We start from the raw sequence: 6,000 nt of genomic DNA on the forward strand, positions 1-6,000 counted from the left end.
GATAAGGTGTCATTCCAAATGGGATGGGACATCTTTACATGGTTTAGAGATGATTTGGTCTCATTCACATCTTTAAAATATTGTTTTACAACACAATGCAGTATTTCCACAATACTAGATTGTGGAGTGCAGTATTCCAACAATACTGCATTGTGGAAACTGGATTATGCTATGGTGGTGGGTATGAGTGGAAAGGCTGGGAGGAGTGAGAACAAGAAAGAAGCTTCTGCAGCAGACACCCAGGTAGATCATGAGTCAGCTGGACTACGAGGATAGTTTGGCTTATTAACTATCCCATCACTAGTCTGTCTCTGCTGAACCATGAATTTCATGATGACAGAAAACTTTGCTTTTTCCATTTTCACTTCCCCAGCACCACGCACAGTGCCTCACCCATAGAAGACACTCAGTAAACCAGGAAACATTTGCTGAATGAATAATTAAATAAAAGAATAAATGAAGGAGTCTACTCCCAGTTGTAGTCTAACTGTCGCAAAGCAGATATCAAGAAGGGAGAGCTAATAAAAATTACAAAGGATAATATACTGACAATATATTAAGATTTTGGCTATATATATTTACATAGGTATTTCTATTTAGTGCCTGCTTGCATGAGTGATCAAATATCAGAGTGGAAATGATTCATTCATTCATTCAACATATAATTTCCGAACAGCCACTTTGTGCCAGTCACTCTTCTAAGCACTCGGGGGCATCAATGTATAACACAGAAAAAGATCACTGCCCTTTGGAAGCTTACTTTCTAGCAGAATAATGAAGTCATAATTACCCTGCTCTCCAGAGAGTCTTTTTTTTAATACCTTGATGATGCCAGGTGACTCTGCCTTCCCAGAGCAAGGGTTGCCTCATCTCATCTCTTCAGACAGGCAGCTGTAACAGGTTCCCTCATCAGTAGGTGGACCCACACCTTCATTGAGTTCTCACCAGGTGCTGCAAGCTTCGTGCGCATTCTCCTATTTAATCCTCACCCATCGTGTGGTTGGCATTGTTGTTTGTTTTACAAATAAGGAAATGGAAGCTTAAGGGATAAGTGACTTGCCCAAGGTAAGAGCCCAGGGCCTGAACTCAAATCTGCCTGACTCCAAAGCTCATGCTTTCAATCACCAAATTATGCTGCTTTTGGTTTCGATATTGACCTGCATTAACTGTATGGTAATTTACCACAGAGCCCATTACACACCAACTGTGAAGCAGTCCTCCAGGAACTGCATGGTTTTCTTAGCTTTCTTGAGAGTATTTAAGCCAGATACAAATCATACAGGACATTAAATTACTGCTAAGTTAGGATACTAAGTTACTTCATGTGAACTATGAAGCAATATAAAAATGTAACATCCTGATATCTACTCCATTACCACTCATATTTCTAATTCTTTTTTTTCTAATTCTTAATATCGTGCAAATAATAAAGTTTCGGTTCAAATCTGGTTCAAATGCTGCAATAACAGCATTAATGCATAGAGCCCTCATGACCTGATGACCTCATAACTGTCCCTGCTCTCAACACTGTTGCATTGGGGATTAAGTTTCCAACACAGCCACTTTGGGAGACACATTCAAACCAAAGCAATTTCTCTTTCGCACTTTAGATATTACCCAACCCAGTAATCTAGACATCTGGTTCCCTGTGGGGAATATTTTACATTCAGTGTTGAGGACATATCTTGGCTCGGCCTACCTGGCGTCCATGCTCTCTTCTGGTAACAGGACCCTGAATTTTCACAAAGGAGCTTCCCCTCTACTCTCCATGAGGGTTTGGTATGGCTGACCCCACCTCCAGGCTGCAGAAAAATATAACAATTCTGCCTTTCTTTAATGACAGTATTTGGTTCACCAGTGAACACATGACCCAAGGTGGGACAACAAGTCAAATAATGACAACCAATGCGGGTCAAACCTGACACTATTGCTAGAACTCTTAGGGACACTTAGTTTCTGCTGAGATTGTTGGCAGCTCTCTGACCACTGAAGTAGAGAAGCCTGCATGAGAATAAAGCCAACATATGGGAGAGAAGAACAAAAAGGTGGAGAGAGATCCCTGAGGACATGGTGTGCACATCTGGATCAAGCAGTACCTGAAAGTCACTCTTGGACTTTTTGCATATATGAGATCTTAATGTTCCTTCCCTTAAATTAGTTTGAGTTGGACGTCACTAACTTGCAACTGTCAGATCCCTTATTAATATACTCAAAATCACTTACGTTAAAAATACCGTTTAAAAGACTGGTGGATATTTATTCTAATTCATGTAAGGAAACTAAGAGTGTTTTGCCAGTTTCCTTAGGAATTTAATTCAAGATAATTTAAAATAGCATGGCCTGTTTTTTCTAGAAGATTTTGAATCTCTCTCAGAAATTGTTCTTCATTTTCTGTTATATAGGCTACTAGGAGGTATGCATGCCTGGGTGATGTGATTAGAAAGGAAAGATGGCACAATCTACAGTTACTCCTTGTCCTCCAACTGATGAGCTGTGAAACTTTGAGCAAGTCCTTGAGTAGCCTCTTTTGTAAAATGGGGTGATAATAAAACTTACTTTTAGGAGCTGGTTGGACATTAGAGTGTTTCTATTGACGGGTTTTAGAAGCTATGAAGTACTTACGAATGTCAGCTGCCCTTATTTGTACTTGAAATATAACTGTCGTAGGATGGGGACAACTAGAGTTTTGGTGCCCAAACCTGATTATCAGAATCATCTGGGGTTTTGCTTTCTTTATTTATTGACTTTAACCAATTTAAATTGATATATGCTTATTATATCATGTCAAAAAATACAAGATGTACAAGGAAAAAGTTAATAATATCACCTCAGCAATTCAATGTCATTCCGTGAAATGAACTCCATTGTTTCTTGTTTATCTTCCACACTTTTTATTGTTTTTATAACAATAGGAATATACTATATGCATTAATTTAAAGTTTGCTTTTTTAAAAAATTAAAATATACTATGACTGTTATCTGTGACAAGAAATAGTGATTTGACTCATATACATATATGTGTGTGTGTATGTACGTGTATGTGTGTGTGTATATATATATATATATATAGAGAGAGAGAGAGAGAGAGAGAGAGAGTCTCACTCTGCCACCCAGGCTGAAGTGCAGTGGCACAATCATGGTTCACTATAGCCTTATTCAAGCAATCCTTTGCCTTAGCCTCCCAAGTAGCTGGGACTATAGGCTCGCACCATTGCATCCTGTGAATATTTTTTTCCTTTTTGTAGAGATGGAGTCTTGCTGTGTTGACCAGTCTGTTTTCAAATTCCTGGCCTAAAGTAATCTTTGTGCTTCAGCCTCCCAAAGGGCTGGGATTACAGGCATGAACCACACACTCGACTCATATTTTTTAAAACTGCTTAATATGCATTAGTTTGAGTTATGTTACCTAAATTATTTTTAATTAAATTTTAATTTTCAGATTTTCAGTTTGAGATTTTTAGAAAAATTGCAAAGATAGTGCAGAGAGGTCCCATTATATAGGTATCCTGTTTCCTCTGTTATTAAAATCTTACATTGGTGATATGGTTTGACTCTATGTCCCCACGCAAATCTCATCTTGATTTGTAATCCCCATATGTGGAGGAAGGGAGTTGACTGGATCATGGAGCTGTTTCCCCCATGCTGTTCTCATGATAGAGTTCTCATGAGATCTGATGGTTTTATAAGTGTTTGGAAGTTCTTCACTTTTCTCTCTCCTGCTGCCTTGTGAAGAAAGTGTCTGCTTCCCCTTCCACCACGATTGTAAGTTTCCTGAGGTCTCCCTACCCTTGCCGAACTGTGAGTCAATTAAACTTCCTTTGTTTATAAATTACCCAGTCTCAGGAAGTATCTTTATAGCAGTGTAAAAATGGACTAATACAATTAGTATACTATATTTGTTACAATCAAATAATCAATGTTGATACATTATTATGAAATAAAGTCCACATTTTATTTAGATTTCCTTAGCCATTACCTAACGTCAGTTTTCTATTTCAGGATCCAACCCAGGTTACCACATTTCATTTAGTCCTGTCTCCTTAGGCTCCTCTTCGCCATGACAGTTTCTCAGGCTCCTTTTGTTTTTGATCATATATTTGCCAGTTTTACAAAGCACTGGTTAAGTATTTTGTAGAATGTCCTTCAGATGGGATTGACTGCTGTGTTTCTTGTGATTAAACTGGGGTAACAGGTTTTTGAGAGGAAGACTGCAGAGATAAAGTGCCATTTTCATAACATCACGGGTATTGGCCACATGATATGTTGGCCTTGATCACCTGGCTAAAGTAGTATTTGTCAGATTTCTTCTCTGTAAATTAACTCTATCCACCTCCCTGCCTCCTTTCCATTCTATATTCTTTGGAAGAAAGTCACTATGTGTAGCCCACACTTAAAGAGTGGGAAGTTATGCTGCACTCCTCAGAGTGTAGTGTCTGTAGATTATTTGAACTTCTTCTCCATTAACTTAGTTATTTTATTAGTTATTTATATCAGTATAGGCTCATGGATATTTACTTTATACTTTGGGTTAGAATCTACTATTATTTTAATTTATTGTTCAAATTAGTTCATCTTTGACCATTAGAAACTCTTTCAGTTGGTTTCTAGGTCACTTTGACCTACACCTGTAATTATGAGTTTGGTTATTTGTTTTGTTTTGATCACTTCCTTAATTTCCGGCACTACAAGACAGCCCAGGCTCATCTTGTATGTTTCATATCTCCAGTCCTAGAATCAGTTACTCTCCAAGGATCTTTGGTTTCTTTCATTGGAGAATGACATTGGAAACCAAGATGGGTTCTCACACTGCCAAAAAGACATACCTGAGAGTAGGTAATTTATAAAGAAAAAAAGTTTCATCGATTCATAGTTCTGCATGGCTGTGGAGGCCTCAGGAAACTTACAATCATGGTAGAAGGGGAAGCAGGCACAGTCTTACGTGGCAGCAGGTGAGAGACAGACTTTTTCTTTAAATAAACTACCATTTATAAAACCATCAGATCTGGTGAGAATTCACTCATTATCATGAGAACAGCATGGGGGAAACCACCCCCATCATCAAGTCACTTCCCACCAGGTCTCTCCCTAAACACCTGGGGATTACAATTCAAGGTGAGATCTGGGTGGGGACAAAAGCCTAACCAGAGGAAGGCCCATGTGGCTGGAGGATTATGAACAAGGGGGATGAGTGGTTTTAGATGAGACTACAGAGCAGACCATGTAGGAGATGCAGCCGCCTATGGTCCATATCAAAATGTTTGGAGATCATTTTTGGAACATGGAGAAACAAACACATGGTCTAAGTAGGAGAGTGATGTAATATAATTTACTTTGAAAGACACTGTTCTGGCTGCTGTATGAAAAAGAGAGTAGTAGGGGCCTGGGTGAGAAAGTAAGAGTAGAAGTAGGGAGACCAGTTTGGAGGCTAATGACACTGTTTTACAGAAGTAGTGACAGTGAAAATAGTGACAAGTAGTGACTGTTGTATAAACTGGGGTGGGGGGTAGGGAGGCAACAGGGCTTCCTGATTATTTGATTGAAGGTTAAGGTAAAGAGAGAACTCAAGGATGACCACCCAAGTCATGGAAATGAACTAATTTCTTTTTAAATAACAATTTGTATCATAAATATGCCTAACTCTCCCAGTGACCTTAGTCATTCAATTCCCCTGCTGGGCTTGAGTTTCCTCATCCATAAAAGAGGAGGTTGGATGAGATCATTTTAGAGTGTCCATCAGACTGATGAGCTTCCAAGCTGGCCAACCTGCAGAACTGCATGCAGCCAGACACAGCTCTTCAATTGTTAGCACTGAGAGATTTTGATCCAGGAGTAAGGAGTCAGTGGTGAGGACAAATGCACACAGAACAAGTGGTATTTCTGACATGTAGGTATTGATATAACCTAGTCCTTAGGCAGCCAAAATCCAGCTCTGGCCCAGTGCCTTGTGAAGGTGCTCAAACCCTTGAACCACTTCATCACCCTGTGCAGGTCTTCTATCTC

The sequence above is a fragment of the Nomascus leucogenys genome, chromosome 16 (assembly GCF_006542625.1).
Source record: "Nomascus leucogenys isolate Asia chromosome 16, Asia_NLE_v1, whole genome shotgun sequence".
NCBI lineage: Eukaryota > Metazoa > Chordata > Mammalia > Primates > Hylobatidae > Nomascus > Nomascus leucogenys.